The 18330-nt window shown below is 41.1% G+C and overlaps 1 protein-coding gene and 1 non-coding gene across 10 annotated transcripts in view; both read right to left on the bottom strand.

Moving 5' to 3' along the window:
- Positions 1–18021, bottom strand: part of SCMH1 (Scm polycomb group protein homolog 1) — a 209701-nt gene extending 191680 nt beyond the window's left edge. For 6 of the 9 annotated variants that reach the window (XR_009689256.1, XM_061122238.1, XM_061122245.1 and 3 more), the window contains exon 1: positions 17902–18021. The gene's annotated coding sequence lies outside the window, so the exon portion shown is untranslated. The remainder of the gene's footprint in view (positions 1–17901) is intronic. The other 3 variants (XM_061122239.1, XM_061122249.1, XM_061122240.1) reach the window with 3 other exon arrangements.
- LOC133041779 (U6 spliceosomal RNA) lies at positions 6134–6240 on the bottom strand. Its single transcript, XR_009689352.1, has one exon. It is a non-coding gene; the product is annotated as a U6 spliceosomal RNA (small nuclear RNA).
- Positions 18022–18330: the final 309 nt, after the last annotated feature.

The following is an 18330-nucleotide window of genomic DNA, read 5'->3' as shown; positions in this document are numbered from 1 at the left end:
GGTTGCAGTTTAACATTCAACAAAAGTCTGGTTATCTCATCCTATACTATATGAAACAGTAATTGTTATTTCCCAGTAACAGAAAGGAAGGACATTATAACAATATTTATTTAGAACACACTATGAGCCTACCACTGTACCAGAATCCACCATTCTGGGCACCAAAAATTTAAGAGGCTACCTTGTTTTCCAGGATCTCGGAAGAAAAGACAAGACCTACAAATACATCTGGGACTGCTTAACCTGTCTGATCAATGAAATGATCTAAGGATCTTCTGGTAGATCACAGGTGGCAGACAAGGGATTTAAACTCCCTACCCATCAGAAAACAAAGTCACTTCCAAAATATGGTCAGTGTAAAATACAGTTCCTTCTCAATAAAAAGTACAGGAGCACACAAAGAAAAAATCATGAATATAGTCCATTAATTCAGATTTGGATTTAACTAACATGCATTAAGCACTTATTATTTAAACACTTAGCATATTAAGCAACTAAATATAGGCTTTCACTAATAACTAATAATCAGAAACTACCAACAGATTAGGAGACTGACTGAACTGATGTTTCTCTTTCAGATAATGATTTATTTAAATGTAATGATTAGGGGATTCAACATATTAAAAGCAACTTGGTAGTGTTGAGAATAAAGAAGTCAACAAAACATTAACATTTTACCAAATTCAACTAGCTCTTTTCAAGAAGATAACTTTGATGCCTAACTACCAAGGTCAGCATTCAGTGCAGTTCAGTCACTCAGTCGTGTTCGACTCTTTGCAACTCCACGAACTGCAGCATGCCAGGCCTCCCTGTCCATCACCGACTCCAGGAGTTGACTCAACTCATGTCCATTCAGTCGGTGATGCCATCCTACCATCTCATCTTCTGTCATTCCCTTTTCCTCCTGCCCTCAATCTTTCCCAGCATCAGGGTCTCTTCAAATAACTCAGCTCTTCGCATCAGGTGGCCAAAGTATTGGAGTTTCAGCTTCAGCATCAGTCCTTCCAATAAACACCCAGGACTGATCTCCTTTAGGATGGACTGGCTGGATCTCCTTGCAGTCCAAGGGACTCTCAAGAGTCTTCTCCAACACCACAATTCAAAAGCATCAATTCTTCAGTGCTCAGCTTTCTTTATAGTCCAACTCTCACATCCATACACGACTACTGGAAAAACCATAGCCTTGACTAGACAGACCTTTGTTGGCAAAGTAATGTCTCTGTTTTTTAATATGCTGTCTCGGTTGGTCATAACTTTCCTTCCAAGGAGTAAGCGTCTTTTAATTTCATGGCTGCAATCACCATCTGCAGTGATTTTGGACCCAAAAAAAGAAAGTCAGCCACTGTTTCCACTGTTTCCCCATCTATTTGCCATGAAGTGATGGGACTGGATGCCATGATCTTAGTTTTCTGAATGTTGAGCTTTAAGCCAACTTTTTCACTCTCCTCTTTCACTTTCATCAAGAGGCTCTTTATTTTAAAAATCTATTTATTACTAAGGCAGTTAACAGAATTCAACCCAAATAAGCAATCCTTGTTTACTCGTTAAGAAAGCTGCATTAAATAATTAAGTTGGAGGTGGTGTGGAAGTAAGAGGGTTAAGCGTTGTGGCGTTTGGAGAGTAGGTTCTGGATCAATAAAGAAGAAAGAGAATTGCTAGCTCTACTGGTACTTGTTAGTATTATTTTCTAAGCTTTCTATAAAGACAGGACATCTAGTTATTAAATAATTATTTATAGAATATGTCCTTTGAAGATAAATTTCTGTGAGTGGTTTCCTTTAAGACTTCCCTGCTGGTCCAGTGGTTAAGAATTTGCCTTTCAATGCAGGAGACACAGATTTGATCCCAGGTCAGGGAATTAAGATCCCACATGCCAAGCAGCAACTAAGCTTGCATGCTGCAACCAGAGAGCCCACGTGCTCTGGAGCCTGTGCTCTGCAAAAAGAGAAGACTGCACTGCAATAAGAAGCCCATGTGCTGCAGCTACAGAAGCCCCTGCATACCCCAACTAGAGACAGCCCACACACCACAATGAAGATCCAGTACAGGCAAAAAAAAGAGTATAAATGCAGGCAAAACTATAATTGATGAGGAAGATGCATTTAGTAAAAGAACTATTAATATAAACTATGATTAAGCAATTTCTCAAGAGGTTTTTTCCTAAAACTAAATCTAGGACTTTTAAGTTGATCTCATCCAAGAATCACACTAATCTTATAAAGCATTTGTAGAAAAAAATAAGTATCCAACTTGCACTCATATACAGTGATAATAGGTAACAGCACCTTTTTATAGTATCACACAAACAGCTCAATAAAGTAACATTTCTATATGAACTGAATCATGTCTGCTCACAAACCAGTGAGTACTTAGCTACAATCCCTCCAAATAAGTGTTTTGTGGTTTCAATTAACAAGCAATATTACGTGGTAAGAAAGTTTTTACATTTGTCTTGAGTTCTCTCTGTTGACTAGGAGTTAGCATACTTCTGTCATCTACATATTAGTCAGTTCAGTCACTCAGTCGTGTCCGACTCTTCCTGATCTCATGGACTGCAGCACGCCAGGCTTTCCTTCATCACCAACTCCCAGAGCTCACTCAAACTCACGTCCATCGAGTTGGTGATGCCATCCAACCATCTCATCCTCTGTCGTCCCCTTCTCCTCCTGCCTTCAATCTTTCCCAGCATCAGGGTCTTTTCAAAAGAGTCAGTTCTTCCCATCAGGTGGCCAAAGTATTGGAGTGTCAGCTTCAGCATCAGTCCTTCCAATGAATATTCAGGACTGATTTCCTTTAGGATGGACTGGTTGGATCTCCTTGTAGTCCAAGAGACTCTCAAGAATCTTCTTCAACACCACAGTTCAAAAGCATCAATTCTTCAGCACTCAGCTTTCTTTATAGTCCAACTCTCACATCCATACATGACTACTGGAAAAACCATAGCCTTGACTAGATGGACCTTTGTGACAAAGTAATGTCTCTGCTTTTTATTATGCTGTCTAGTTTGGTCACAGTTTTTCTTCCAAGGAGCAAGCATCTTTTAATTTCATGGCTGCAGTCACCATCTGCACTGATTTTGGAGTCCAAGAAAATAAAGTCTGTCACTATTTCCACTGTTTCCCCATCTATTTGCCATGAAGTGATGGGACCATGATCTTAAGTTTTCTGAATGTTGAGCTTTAAGTCAACTTTTTCACTCTACTCTTTCACTTTCATCAAGAGGCTCTTTAGTTCTTCTTTGCTTTCTGCCTTAAGGGTCATGTCATCTGCCTATCTGAAGTTATTGATATTTCTCCTGGCAATCTTGATTCCAGCTTGTGCTTCATCCAGCCCAGCATTTCACATGATGTACTCTCATGTAAGTTAAATAAGCAGGGTGATAACATACAGCCTTGATGTACTCCTTTCCCGATTTTGAACCAGTCTGTTGTCCCATGTCCAGTTCTAACTGTTGCTTCTTGACCTGCATACAGATATCTCAAGAGGCAGGTCAGGTGGTTTTGGTGTTCCCATTTCTTTAAGAATTTTCCACAGTTTTTTTTTTTTTTTTTTTTGTGATCCAAAGAGTCAAAAGCTTTGGCGTAGTCAATAAAGCAAAAGTAGATGTTTTTCTGGAACTCTCTTGCTTTTTCGATGATCCAACAGATGATGATAATTTGATCTTTGGCTCCTCTGCCTTTTCTAAATCCAGCTTGAACATCTGGAATTTCAAGGTTCACGTGCTGTTGAAGCCTCACTTGGAGAATTTTGAGTATTACTTTGCTAGCGTGTGAGATGAGTGCAATTGTGCAGTAGTTTGAACATTCTTTGGCATTGCCTTTCTTTGGGAATGGAATGAAAACTGACCTTTTTCAGTCCTGTGGCCACTGCTGAGTTTTCAAAATTTGCTGGCATATTGAGTGCAACACTTTCACAGCATCATCTTTTAGAATTTGAGACAGCATAACTGGAATTCCATCACTTCCACTAGTTTTGTTCGTAGTGATGCTTCCTAAGGCCCACTTGACTTCACATTCTTTGCAACCCCATGGACCACAGCCTGCCAGGCTCCTCTGTCCACATAATTCTCCAGGCAAGAATACTGGAGTGCGTTGCCATTCCCTTCTCCAGGGGATCTTCTCAACCCAGGGATTGAACCTGGGTCTCCTGCACTGGAGGCAGATGCTTTACCATCTGAGTCACCAGGGAAGCCCATCTACATGTATAAGACACTGAAATAGAAAAAATGTATATGGCATGTACACATTAGCACATGCAGCTATCAACAGACTGCAGTCTGTCAGTCCCATCATACATGTCAACCAAACTGGGAATATTTTATGAAGAAATGTGTTTTAATTAAATTCCAAAGAAACAGCACATACAATTATTTTGACTTTATTATTACTTTTTACAAATAAGCTTTTATTTAAGAACAATTTAGATTTACAGAAGTCTGCAAAGATAGTGCAGAGTTCCCATATATTCTGCACGGTTTCCCCTATTACTAGCATCTTACATTAGTATGGTACATTTGTTATAATTAATCAACCAATATGGATATACCATTAACTGAAGTCCACATTTCATTGAGGCTTCCTTGGTTTTCACTTAATTTCCTTTTTCTGTTTCAGGATCCTATTACCCTTCCCAGGATAACACATTTTTGTCATCATGTCATCTTAGACTCATTTGGCTGACTTTTCTTGCCTGATGACCTTGATAGCTTTGAGGAATAGTGGTCAAGTATTTCACAGAATATCTCTCAATTGGGATTTGTCTAGTTTTCCTTATGATTAGACTGTAGTTATAAGTTTGGAGGAGGAAGACCACTGAGATAAAATCATAATAACTTTTTATCCCAACTATCACCAGGATAATAAGCTCACTGAGAGAAAGAATCTCATTCACATTTTTGTATCCTTAGTACACAGCTGATAAATATGTGTTGGTTAAGAAGGAGGAAGTGGATTACACCAAGGGTCGAGGGGCTACAGAAACTTTGCAACTTATTAAAATAGGAGCACTTACCCTAACAAGGAAATAGTTCATCTGTTTACTCAATTTAAAAAAAAAAAAAAAGCATGACTGATTCACTGAAGTATTTCATTCTTCTATTCAAGGATCCTTCTAGTTTACCTATAGTGTTGAGACAGGATTTGTTGTTTGTTGTTTGTTGTTTAGTCACTAAGTCGTGTCTGACTCTTTGCAACCCCCACGGACTATAGCCCACCAGGCTCCTTTGTCCAGGGGACTTCCCAGGCAAGAAAACTGGAGTGGGTTGCCATTTCCTTCTCCAGCATATCTTACTGACCCAGGAATCGAACCCATATCTCTTGCACTGGCAGGCAGATTCTTCACCACTGAGTCACCGGGGAAACCCTGAGACAGGATATATTCAGCTAAAAAGCAAGTTAATTCTTACAAGTCAACCTCACCTCCTGTACTGACTGATGAAACCTTAGAACTATATAACACCACTTGTGGGGAGTATGCATGGTAAAATGGAAAGATGCATTATGGCTTAAGACAGGATGTCTGGGTTTGAAACTGAGTTCTATCACAAATAAATTATATAATTTAGGCCAAATATCTCTGAATCTCAGTTACTTTACATATAAAATAGAGCTAATAATATTTACGTGACAGTGGGAATTATAAACACTGGCCCACAGAACTGGTGGACTGAATCACTACTGAGATATCCACATCTCTATTATCTTGGTATCCCTTACTGTATCTTAGAGCACAGTGATTTTTTTTTTTAAATCCAATGATCTCTTTGTAGTATTTCTACTTTATCTCCGTAAGGTCTTTCACACTGCTAACTATTCCTTTCTTTTTGAAACTTACTCTTGTTCCTCTGGCATTAAAAACACCCCTTTCTTCTGATTTTCCTTATCACGCAGTGATTCAGAGTACAACTTACTGGCCAAGAGCATAGACTCTGGACCAGACAGGATTTGAACTGTCAAGAGTTCAAATCCTGGTTCCACCTCCTGATAGTTCTATGACCTTGGACAGGTTACTTCACTCTTTTTTTTTTCTAATTTATTTATTTTTAATTGAAGGATAACTGCTTTACAGAATTTTGTTGTTTTCTGTCAAACCTCAACATGAATCAGCCATAGGTATGCATATGGTCCCTTCCTCTACAAATATGGAACACCTCACGAATTTGCATGTCATCTTTGCACAGGGGCTGTGCTAATCTTCTCTGTATCGTTCCAATTTTAGTATATGTGCTGCCAAAGAGAGCATGGTTACTTAACCCTTAGGTGCCTGTTTGCCATCTGGGCTTACAGGTGTATAAAATGCACAGTAACTACTACACAGACACTTGCTGTTGTTTTTGCTCCCCTCCTTAGTCTCTTCCTCTGCTGTGCTTCTTTAACCTCCACATACTCTACCTAGAGGATTCCGTCTGCAAAAGGGTTTTAACTTCTATCTGGAAGGCATTCTTCTCTTCCTACTTAGTGAATTCCTTCTCAAACATTTAATCCAGGTTAAATTTCATTCTCTTTCTCTCTGAAGCCTTTCCAAAAACCATCTCCCTCCTTCTGCCTTGGTAGTCAACTGTTCCTGCCCTTGTGTCTCATATTACTCTGAATATATTTCAATGACAGTCCTTGTTACATTAGCTTGAAAGATGCTGAATTACCTGAAGTTCTCTATATGAGACCATTTCAGACCTGTAAAAACAGTTACATGATTCATTCTATGAATAGCATATTTATCCTATTCATAAATATTCTATATTTCTGCTGATCCTTCCCTTCCTGCATTAAACTCATGACAAGAACTACATATTATTTCTTAAAAATACATATCTTATACAATATTTCAGATATATAAAAAGGGATAAATAATGATGAATGGACAACCATATATCCACAGTTTGGCTGAAAAAACATTTACCAATACAATTTAAATCCCCTGTTGCTCTTCCCAGCAGTATTACTAGTCTTTTCTCGCAACCCTGCACTTCAGAGATATCCACTATCCTTACTTTGATATTATATTTTTTCATTACCATGCATTTCTTTAAGCATTTATTATGTAAGTATGCTTCCATAAATAATATATCAATGTTGGGCTTTATATAAATGTGTTCTGCCATTTGCTTTATTTACTCAACTTTTTTATTTGTGAGATTCACTCAAGTTACTGTACAGATCTAGTTTATTCATTTCCATTACTGTATGGAATTCCATTAGATAAATATACTGTAATATTTTCTTTCTCTTATTAATTATACATTTGGACTAGTTTGAATTTTCTGCTATAAAAATATTGCATAGATATTTTTGAAAGTCTCTTTATATATGCATAGGAGTGTTTCTAAAGGGTATTTACCTAGGAGTAGAACTGTTGGATTGTAGATTATGTGAGACAAAAATTGTTGGAACGTAGATTATTATTGCTTGAAATGATAAGCAAAATTGATATACCTTTAGCCAGACTCATGACGAAAAAAAGGGAGAGAGCCTAAATCAATAAAATTAGAAATGAAAAAGGAGAAGTTACAACTGACACCACAAAAATACAAAGGACCTAAGAGACTACTTACTACAGGCAACTATATGTCAAGAAAATGGACAGCCTAGAAAAAATGGACAAATTCTTGGAAAGATACAATCTCCTAAGACCAAACCAGGAACAAATATCAAACACAAACAGATCATTACAAGCACTGAAACTGACTCTGTGATTTAAAAATTCCCAATAGACAAAAGTCTAGAATAGATGCCTTCACAGGCAAACTCCATCTATTGTCAGTGTACACAGCACAGAGTTTGGCAATTAAAAGGCATTAATAAATATTTGTTGAATGAATGAATAAAAAATTGAAAAAACACACATAAAGAGATTAGACAATGTTTTTAAGCTGTTAATTTGGAACTGGGCCTATTAGGCTTCGTAAACTTTTATACTTAAAGAAATAAACTTAATTTAGCTTGGAGACTTTCCAGCAGTCCTTTGAGATAACTGGAGATAAGACAGAGCACCAAAAAATTGGGATTGGAAGTCCAAAACTTTAAATCATCTAAGACAAACAGTTGTCTGCTCTTTTCTTAAATATCTCTAAGAACAAGTATGCTGACTTTCATGTTTTCTGTTATACTTCACAGAATATAATGACTAAAACAGCCTTTATTTCCATCATGTTTGAACACCCCAGAGGAAAGTCTACAAAAGCAAATGTAAAGCAATTATACTAAATAAGAAAACACTTAGAAATGTGCCTGTAATACGTCAATGAGCAACAGATACAGTGATTAAAGTGAATATACAATTATGTACATGCTTTAATTTTAAAAGCTAACAATGGCAAGAACTGATGCTGAAGCTGAAACTCCAATACTTTGGCCACCTCATGCAAAGAGTTGACTCATTGGAAAAGACCCTGATGCTGGGAGGGATTGGGGGCAGGAGGAGAAGGGGACGACAGAGGATGAGATGGCTGGATGGCATCACCGACTCGATGGGCATGAGTTTGAGTAAACTCCGGGAATTGGTGATGGACAGGGAGGCCTGGTGTGCTGCGATTCATGGGGTCGCAAAGAGTCGGACACGACTGAGTGACTGAACTGAGCTGAACTGAACAATGGCAACAACTATAGTAAATAAAGAGGCGGAAATTAATGCATCAGTCTTAAATGCTTTAAAATTTAAGAAAATTAATATATGATGACTTGTAGCAGAACCACCAGAAGGTTCAGAAAGCACAGAGTCTTCAAAAGTAAGTCATAAGAGACAGTGAACCATTCTGGACAAAATACAGAATCTGTAGTAAGAATGCCTGGTTTTGAGTTGCTTTTTTGACATTTAATAGCTATTTCACACTGGGCATAGCATTTAATTCACCTACACCTCAGTTTCTTATCAGAAAATAGAGTTTATAATGACCTGGCATCCTATCTAACAGGGTTTTTATATGCTTCAAATTAAGCAGGAAAAAAATGTGTGACATCCTTCAATAATATGCAATTGTAATTATCTATCCTTCTTTATCTTCCCATCTCCGCAATGGCAGAGATCTGTAAAAGTGTGTATTTTTTTCCAAACAGGGTTCAGTAGAGCTAGTATAGGCAAGAAGAGAGAGATTAGTTTGGAATTTTGCCCAGACAGGGACAGAAGGACAACAAGCAAGGGACAGAGGATAAAAGATAATGATAAGAGAGTGAATGAAATAAGTCAGAGACTAAGAAAACTAAGCTGGATAGGGAAGGAAGTGCAAACAGGTCTCAGTGAGGTCAAAGAAAAGTGTAGAGACAGTCAAAGGACAGGTAGTTGGGAAAATCTGGAACAAATATGTATGTCTTCATTTATAATTTCAGAGGTGGGCCATATTCAAGTGAGAACAAAGCCCATGGTGTAACTACGGGAGCTGATTAGTTAAAAAAATGATCACCTCAGTTGAATAGGCCAATGTGTTGAAGAAACAGATATCCATATGAATACTAAAGTCACTCAGGATAAGCCCAGAAATTGAGGCAGAAATGAAGACTGTGTGTACAAGGTCTTTAACAACAGAGATGATGTACATATAAGACAATGAGAGTGGTACAGCCGTTGTGCCAGAAAGAACAAGATTTTAAGAAGTTCAGTTCAGTTCAGTTGCTCAGTTGTATCTGACTCTTTGCAACCCTATGGACTGCAGCATGCCAGGCCTCCCTGTCCATCACCAACTCCTGGAGTTCACCCAAACTCATGTCCATTGAGTTGATGAGGCCATCCAACCATCTCATCTTCTGTCGTCCCCTTCTCCTCCTGCCCTCTATCTTTCCCAGCATCAGGGTCTTTTCAAATGAGTCAGTTCTTCACATCAGGTGGCCAAAGTATTAAAGTTTCAGCTTCAACATCAGTCCTTCCAAAGAATACCCAGGACTGATCTCCTTTAGGATGGACTGGTTGGAATCCCTTGCAGTCCAAGGGACTCCCAAGAGTCTTCTCCAATAGCACAGTTCAAAACCATCAATTCTTCAGTGCTCAGCTTTCTTTATAGTTCAGCTCTCACATCCATACATGACTACTGGAAAAACCATAGCCTTGACTAGATGGACCTTTGTTGGTAAAGCAATGTCTCTGCTTTTTAATACGCTGTCTAGGTTGGTCATAACTTTCTTTCCAAGGAGTAAGTCTCTCTTAATTTCATGGCTGCAATCACCATGATTGCAGTGATTTTGGAGCCCAAAAAAGAAAGTCAGCCACCGTTTCCACTGTTTCCCCATCTATTTCCCATGAAGTGATGGGACCAGATGCCATGATCTTAGTTTTCTGAATGTTGAGCTTTAAGTCAATTTCTTCACTCTCCTCTTTCACTTTCATCAAGAGGCTCTTTAGTTCTTCTTCACTTTCTGCCATAAGGGTGGTGTCATCTGCATATCTGAGGTTATTGGTACTTCTCCCAGCAATCTTGATTCTAGCTTATGCTTCATCCAGCACATCGTTTCACTCCACATATAAGTTAAATAAGCAGGGTGACAATATACAGTCTTGACATACTCCTTTTCCTATTTGGAACCAGTCTGTTGTTCCATGTCCAGTTCTAACTGTTGCTTCCTGACCTGCATATAGGTTTCTCAAGAGGCAGGTCAGGTGGTCTGGTACTCCCTTCTCTTTCAGAATTTTCCACAGTTTACTGTGATCCACACAGTCAAAGGCTCTGGCATAGTCAATAAAGCAGAAATAGATGTTTTTCTGGAGCTCTCCTGCTTTTTTGATGATCCAACGGATGTTGGCAATTTGATCTCTGGTTCCTCTGCCTTTTCTAAAACCAGCTTGAAAGTCTAGAAGTTCACAGTTCACGTATTGCTGAAGACTGACTCGGAGAATTTTGAGCATTACTTTACTAGCGTGTGAGATGAGTGCAACTGTGTGGTAGTTTGAGCATTCTTTGGCATTGCCTTTCTTTGGGATTAGAATGAAAACTGACCTTTTCCAGTCCTGTGGCCACTGCTGAGTTTTCCAAATTTGCTGGCATTTTGAGTGCAGCACTTTTACAGCATCATCTTTTAGGATTTGAAATAGCTCAACTGGAATTCCATCACCTCCACTAGCTTTGTTCGTAGTGATGCTTCCTAAGGCCCACTTAACTTCGGACTCCAGGATGTCTGGCTCTAGTTGAGTGATCACACCATCGTCATTATCTGGGTCGTGAAGATCTTTTTTGTATCTTCTGGGTATTCTTGCCACCTTTTCTTAATACCTTCTGCTTCTGCTAGGTCCATAACATTTCTGTCCTTCATTGTGCCCATATTTGCATGAAATGTTCCTTTGGTATCTCTAATTTTCTTGAAGAGATCTCTAGCCTTTCCCATTCTATTGTTTTCCTCTATTTTTTTTTTTTTTTTGCATTGATCACTGAGGAAGGTTTTATCTCTCCTTGCTATTCTTTGGAACTCTGCATTCAAATGGGAATATCTTTCCTTTTCTCCTTTGCTTTTTACTTCTCTTCTTTTCTCAGCTATTTGTAAGGCCTCCTCAGACAACCATTTTGCCTTTCTTTTTCTTGGGGATGGTCTTGATCACTGCCTCCTGTACAATGTCCCAAACCTCTGTTCCTAGTTCTTCAGGCACTCTGTCTATCAGATCTAGTCCCTTAAATCTATTTCTCACTTCCACTGTATGGTCGTAAGGGATTTGACTTAGGTCATACCTGAGTGGTCTAGTAGTTTTCCCTACTTTCTTCAATTTAAGTCTGAATTTGGCAATAAGGAGTTCATGATCTGAGCCACAGCTCCCAGTCTTGTTTTTGCTGACTGTATAGAGCTTCTCCATCTTCGCCTGAAAAGAATATAATCAATCTGATTTCGGTGTTGACTATCTGGTGATGTCCATGTGTAAAGTCATCTCTTGTGTTGTCGGCAGAGGGTGTTTGCTACAGTCATTGCGTTCTCTTGGCAAAACTCTGTTAGCCTTTGCCCTGATTCATTTTGCACTCCAAGGCCAAACTTTCCTATTACTTCAGGTATCTCTTGACTTCCTACTTTCGCATTCCAGTCCCCTATGATGAAAAGGACACCTTTTTTTTGATGTTAGTTCTGGAAAATCTTGTAGGTCATCATAGGTTCAACTTCAGCTTCTTCAGCATTAGTGGTTAGGGCATAGACTTAGATTACTGTGATTATGGATTGTTTGCCTTGGAAATGAACAGAGATCATTCTGTCATTTTTGAGACTGCAACCAAGTACTGCATTTCAGACTTCACTGGTGGCTCAGATGGTAAACGCCTGCCTACAATGTGGGAGACCTGGGTTCAATCCCTGGGTCGGGAAGATCCTCTGGAGAAGGAAATGGCAACCCACTCCAGTATTCTTGCCTGGAAAATCCCATTGATGGAGGAGCCTGGTAGGCTACAGTCCATGGGGTTGTAAAGAGTCGGACATGACTGAGTGACTTCACTTTACTTTACTGCATTTCGGACTCTCTTGTTGACTATGAGGGTTACTCTATTTCTTCTAAGGGATTCTTGCCCACAGTAGTAGATATAATGGTCATCTGAATTAAATTCGCCCATTCCAGTCCATTTTAGTTCACTGATTCCTAAAATGTCGGTGTTCACTCCTGCCATCTCCTGTTTCACCACTTCCAGTTTACCTTGATTCACGGAATGTGTGGGATAGTGGTACACAAAAAATTACAGTCATCCTTATCTCGTTCCTTTTGCAAAGAGTGGTCTAAGAAAATGAGCTGCACCCATTCAGAAGGGCTAGAGAGCAAGTACTCTTACTCTACTGGCTCCCATTTAAGGCCAGCACACATAAAACATCCCATAAAATAGTTGACAGTTTAGGAAATACGAGTTTCAGAGAACAAGTGGAAAGGTTTTGAAAGGGAGCAACAAGCAGGATTGGGAGAGAGTAAGCGGCAGCCAAGTCAGCACCAGAATAACAGTACAGAAGAAAAAGAGATGATCGGAAGAACTAAGACAAAGATACCAGAGAACAAGACTTGCTGGGTTTATATGGCCAAAGCTTATCAAAATAATCAGTTCCAGCAGTTCTCTGATGGCTAAGGAGTTAGCACTAAGACCTTGACAATGGCTTGGTTAAAATCCGTCATTTACAGATGAGGGCAACATTTGAGTATCTATTATGTATTTTTCACATTATGTAAAGTGCAATACACACACTACTTTAGTTAAGCCTTACACCTACACCTTCCCTCACTTTATAAATGAGGGAACTGAGGATCACAGAAGCAAAGTGACCAACCCTGGGTTGTATTATTTAGTGACACTGAGGACCCAGGCTTCTTTTTCAAATCTTAATAAGTATGGAAATATAAAAAAGAATTTGAAATTGGAACATCTTTAGTCACTTTCTTCTTTTTTTTAGTCACTTTCTACCAGTGAGATCTTGTATGCTTTTAACTCCACTAAGCCTGTCTACCAAACAAGGTTATTGCAAAGATTAAGCAACAACTACAAAATAAATCCTAGTAGTTACCTTTTTTTAACTTATTTTTCAAATGTGAATTTCTTACTTGGCTTATTTCAAAAACAAATTCAAAGTTTCTAAATTAACACCTATAGATTTTACAGTTAGGAGACTGAGGTAGAGAGGGAGGATGTACAATCTGTGGCTCCCTAGTATATTTAGAATCAAGTCCAAGCTTCTACGTTTCAGTTCTTTAATACTATGGCCCCAGCCCACCTCTCTAGCCACATCTCTCACTACTGACTTACACAAATACAACACTTAACCTCTGTCAACTATTAATTTTTTAAAACATATGATATATCCCCATTTTGTAGTTCTACCTAAATTATTTAATCTATTTCAATGTGTTCTCCAAGGCCTAAATATAATTCATCTTGAGTGTAAAGCCTAACCTTGTCCCAACTGTTGAGAAATGATGGCTCTACCTCCAAAGTTCTATATCGTTTTGCTTTACCTCCCTCAGAGTATTTACTGCCTTTTAATTTAGTCAAGCATGAAAAAATTTCATTTCTGCCAGCAGAGCTTACGTCCCTTAAAGGTAGTTGGAAGAGAACTACCATATGCTTTGCATCTCTGAAGTGTCAATTGCTTTTCTAGTATGTGTGTGTGTGTCTACACATTACAGTATATACACACACACACATTATTTCAGGTAATCTTTGTGACACCCCACAAAGCAGAAATCTATTTTTTACACATAACGATACTGAAAGTCACAGAGGTTAAACAATTTGCTTACAGTCTTAAGGCCAGTAAGCGACAGAGCTGAGATTTGAATCTTGGTCTTTCTAAACCAAAGCCTAGGCTCTTAACTACACTCTTTCCACAAACCATCCTCACTACTGATTGCTTCCTATCTATCCACTGACCATCACAGAAAAAACATCTATGGACTTTTTGTCATTGAGTATTAGCAGAAAGGATTTGATATAGGGTATCTGCTCTCCTGTTTTTCAAGACGAAGAACAGACTTTTCAGACCCAACACAACGATTAATATGAGATCAGAATAAAGATGAACAGATCAGTATCCTGCTTCCAGGAAGGAAAAGTAAAAAACCATTACTTTTCCATTCCTGCATTTATAAATTCCTTCTCCTCTGAGGTTTCCACCATCTGGCTGTATCAATCCTTACCCCTCCTCCTCATCTGTCTTCTACCACCCTCCCGATTAAGCCCTTATATTCACTGCACCTGGGTCACAATCTCTCCCTCTCCTCCGCATCCTAAATCACTTCACTACTGATGCAGAAGACTCGTTCCATACAACAGCCTCCCAGTTCCCTGTCACACTGAGCTTCACCAGCCTTCACCTTTGCTATACTTCAGCAATCCACACACGGACCTAGCTGTCAGTGAGAAGAGCTTCACATCAGACAATTTAACTCTAATATTCCACTTTCTGACCACAACCTCTTGTTTTTTTTTCCTATTTTACTTCCACCATGTTTGCTCATTGATCTCACTCAAAAAATCACAAAACCTCCAAGTCCCAAACTGAAATCATTATCCAGTGTTTCCTGTCTTCAGTTAATGTCACCATCATCTCCCCAGTCACCCAAATCAAAAACCTAAACATCACACTGGACTACTCACCCTCTGACCTACACACCCAATCAATCATAAAGCCTCACAGATTCTCTCAACGTCATCCCTCTCTCTTCATCCCTATAATCTCATTTTAAAATTATTCAAGCATATCTATAAAAACCTTCCAGTGATTTAAAAAAATCACCCACTGAATTCATTTCAAGATACTTATGCATACAAGGTTCACCATGACATGGGCTCTGATTGTATTTCCAGTCTCACAACTTACCACTTATATCACTGTTGTTATTTCTTAGCAGTACCAAACTGCTTGTGGTTCCCTAGGCAAGCTATTCCTTTTCTCACATTGATGCCTTTCCTCAAGCTATTCTTTCTATTTGAAGCACATTTTTTTTTTACTCCTCTTTGTCTGCCTTACTTCTACTTACCATTTAGGACTTGGGCCAGGTGTCATCTCTTCCTCAAGCCCTCCCTTAAGTCCTGAGCTAGTCTGAGTGCCCTCCCCTTGGTGCAAGTATCAAGCGGCAAAGCTCTCACTTTTTATTCTGAGATGACCTATTTTAGCAACTAATTTACCATTTCCACAAGGATTGGAAATGTATCTTACTTATCTCTGTCTACCCAGTTAACATAGTACATAGCATAGTGCCTGACATACAGTAGATACATTAAGTATAAAGTTTAGAAGATGTTGCATTTACATTTTCAGTAGGATAGTCACAACAGATCTTTCTCATAGGTTTTTAGTATTTCCTACCATTAACTCCAAGTCCGTTGAAGGGAAGGAATCAGAGCTTTTCCTGAGTCTGTACAGTTCTGTACAGAACAGTGCTATACAAAATCTTATCCAACTTATATAAAAGGGAAACAGTATGTGCACAAACATACCAGAAATCAAAACTTGACCTGTGCTGCAAACTTCAAAACCACTGACCAGTTGAAAAAATGAAGACATAAGAAGAAAGATAAAGAACCAATTCTGACTGCTGGTATGCGCTTGTTTATGTTATAAAAAGTGAAATTTTGCTTAGAACATAAGCCAGGTCCCAGATATAAGGGCTTGACATTTTATCTATAAGACCATCATATCTCTGCTAAGTTTAAAAAATTACTAACCTACAGGGTGGCTTAGGCAAGGGTTCAGGATGTTGGTAAAGACCCCATTTAAAAACATAACCCCACAAACCAAGGCTAAGTGATAAAAAAAGTAAGTTAAAAAAAAAAAAGCTGGTTGGTATGTGAGCAACAACAACAACAAAACGTCCTTTTTCATAGTAATTTGGGCCTCGCGTTGGCAGTTATAAAGAGAGCAAAGAGTTCAATATAATAAAGCATTTCCCTCTCCAACTAAATATTAAATTGCAGTCTGGCATCAAATGAGATCTCAAAGCTTTTCCAGTATAAAAAATAATAAGCTCTTCTATTTGCATGGTGCACTGCACACTTCAATATACACAGGCTCATTTGATAAAGTGTTTATAGACATTTTAAAAAATGAGGGAAAAGCCAAAATTTTCCACAAAATAAGAACTTTTAGTTGGTTTAAACAAACAGTACTAGATATCTTTTTTTTAAGTTCAAAACACACTACAGAAATGAGTAAAGGAATAGAGTACCTTATATTTAAGCAGGTCACTCCTTCGAGCCAAAAGAGTGTCTTGCAGCAATTTAATAGGTTTTGTCTCCTGGCTCACATTAAGAAGCTCTCCTTTAAAGGGCAAACTAGAGTTCATTCAGAGAAGGAATGAGAGAACCCCAGCCTATGAGAAACAACTGACGGGAAGTGGAATCAGTTAGTGAAGACAAGGCTCCAGGGACATGATCTTCAGGTATCTTAATGGGTGTAAATAAGGGAACAGAAGAAGGAAGAATTGGAGGCATCTATTTTTTTCAACCAAAACAAACAAACAAAAATTTCGAAACACCAAAGCTTTCCAGGAACGAATAGGTTTCCTAGGGAAGAGATTAGTTTCCCGTCACTGGAGAAGATCTTCAAATAGACTGGTCAAATTATTAGGGTAGAATTTGGGATTTTCGAAGCTACTTTGGTATGAGGGCGAGAGAAACGGATCCTAGATGACTTTTAAATTCCTTTCTAATCTGGAGACGTTCTGGGGTTCACCTATCTCCTGGAAACCCCTTTTCATTCCTCTGGGGCTGGCCCACAGCCGTGCCCACGTGTCCAAGCCCTCCCGGCCCCTGGCTCACCTCAGTGCCCAGAGGCCCCCGCCCCCATCGGAGGTTGGAAACCAGCTCTCCCCGCCGGTTTCCGGCGGCACACGTGAGTTGTCCCGGCGCAGCTCCCGCGGCCCGAGCCAGCCCGGAGGACGCTGCTGACAGCTCCCCGCCCTTCGCACCTCCGACCCTCAGCGGGGCCAGGAAGCCCGCCGACCTCGGTCCTCGCCTGCCCCGAACCGGATCCGGCCGGCGAGGATCCACAGGCATCTCTCAGCTCTCCTGTCGGAGCAGACTGACAGCTCCTCCAACTCTTGGCCCTCGGCCCAAAACCAACACTCTCCGGCCGACCCAGCCCCGCTAGCTTGGACACAACGACCCCCCGCTCGGATCGCACGCGATGCCGACCCTCCAGAGTCCCCGTGTCCTTGAGTTTTTCCCTCGCGGAGCCCCGGGGTGCCCCTATTGAGTAAGGGCCGCGGGCCGGATACTGGGCCCCGCCGGACCGGCCGCGGATGCAGAACGTCGCGGGGGTTCCAGGACCGCTGAGTAGGCGGGCGACAGCCGCGCTCGGACCCCTGACAGGCTGACCGGTCAGGACACACAGACGGACAGTAGGGCCCGAGGGGCGGGGGCAGCGGCCAGGCCGGTCCCGGCGCCTCCTTCTCGCCCGGGGCGGCCCCTGGCGGCCCAGGCCCCTCAGGGCGCGGGCTTTCCTGGCGAGCGGAGGCGGCCACCGAGGCGCTTACCTGCGGGCGCAGCGACGGCGCGGGGCGGCTCACTCCCTGCCCGCCGCCATGTTTCCGCTGCGCAGCGAGCGAGAGAGGACGCGCGGAGGGGGCGGGCGGGGGCGGCTCCGGAGAGCGGCGGCGGCCGGCCGGCCGGCGGGCTGGCGGGCGGCGGGGGGCTCGACCGAGGCGGCGGCGGCGGCGGCGGCTGAGCCTGAGGCGGGGGCGGGGCGGGGGCTCCTTGGCCCCGCCCCCCGGGCCTCCCGCCGTGGGGTGGCGCGCGCCTGGGCCGTTGGGCCCGCGCGGAGCGGGGGCCCGGAGGAGGTGGGGGGTGTGTGTGTCTGTGTGTGGGGAGTACGGGTAGGGCGCCCCCAAGCGGCCCGGCCCAGCCAGCGCCCGCTGTCAGTCTCCTCCCGCCTTATACCCCGCGGCCCAGATCCACACCCTCAC

The sequence above is a fragment of the Dama dama genome, chromosome 20 (genome assembly GCF_033118175.1).
Source record: "Dama dama isolate Ldn47 chromosome 20, ASM3311817v1, whole genome shotgun sequence".
NCBI classification, from domain to species: Eukaryota; Metazoa; Chordata; class Mammalia; order Artiodactyla; family Cervidae; genus Dama; species Dama dama.
Note: the sequence above shows the minus strand (reverse complement) of the source record. Positions and strands in the feature narration are given on the sequence as shown.